This window comes from Rhea americana, unplaced genomic scaffold (assembly GCF_003343005.1).
Source record: "Rhea americana isolate MKP2758 unplaced genomic scaffold, rheAme1 scaffold_61, whole genome shotgun sequence".
Classification (NCBI taxonomy): domain Eukaryota; kingdom Metazoa; phylum Chordata; class Aves; order Rheiformes; family Rheidae; genus Rhea; species Rhea americana.
The window spans coordinates 4358316-4359030 of record NW_028186768.1 but is presented as its reverse complement, the minus strand read 5'-3'; positions in this window follow the sequence as shown (position 1 = coordinate 4359030).

Below are 715 nucleotides of genomic sequence, written 5' to 3'. Positions count from 1 at the left end.
CCGGAGCCCAGGCTGCAGCCTCGGGGGAAGCACGGGAGCCGCCGGGAGTGAACTGGTGTCACCAAATCTTAAATTCCTCGAGCGAAAAACGGGCTCGGAGCGCGGGGTCGCCTTCCAGCAGCGGTATTTAGCTAAGGGGGCTTCAGGGCCCCCCGCCCCGCTCCGCCCCCGGCTGCAGCTGCGGGTTTTAGAGGCGGCGTTGGTGGCCGCGGCTTCCTCCCAGGAAGGGGGCTGCTGCACCAGCAGCCTTGGTGGCTACTTCTGTATTTTCAGCGGAGCCGGAGCCAGGCATGTGACACTGCCTTGTGACAGGGGAAGCTGCAGAGCTCTGCGCTTGGCTCGCTTGTGACCCGCGCAGGCTTTTCTTCGTGAGCCCGTCCTGTAAGGAAAAGGAGCGAGGCTCACTGCTTTCTTTCCCCACTGTTCTTTCTTGCAAATAACAGACGTTTGCAAGTAATGATCAGATGAATGTGACTGGAGCAACCTGAAGATGCCAGACTGGGATTGTTTTTAAACAGCAGTGTGTTCAAGCACTGTTTTTGACTTTGGTTGATGCCATTTTCAGTGTATTGTGCGTTCCATTTTTGCCTACGTTTTGTAGCTTTCTGCTGTTTGAAGATTGCCTTGTACTTGTTCCCCACCCTGTTCAGGCAGCTTCTGTTTGACAAGTCTTATGATTTTCTTTTTCTTTTAGTCAGTGCTTATTTTTGAAAGC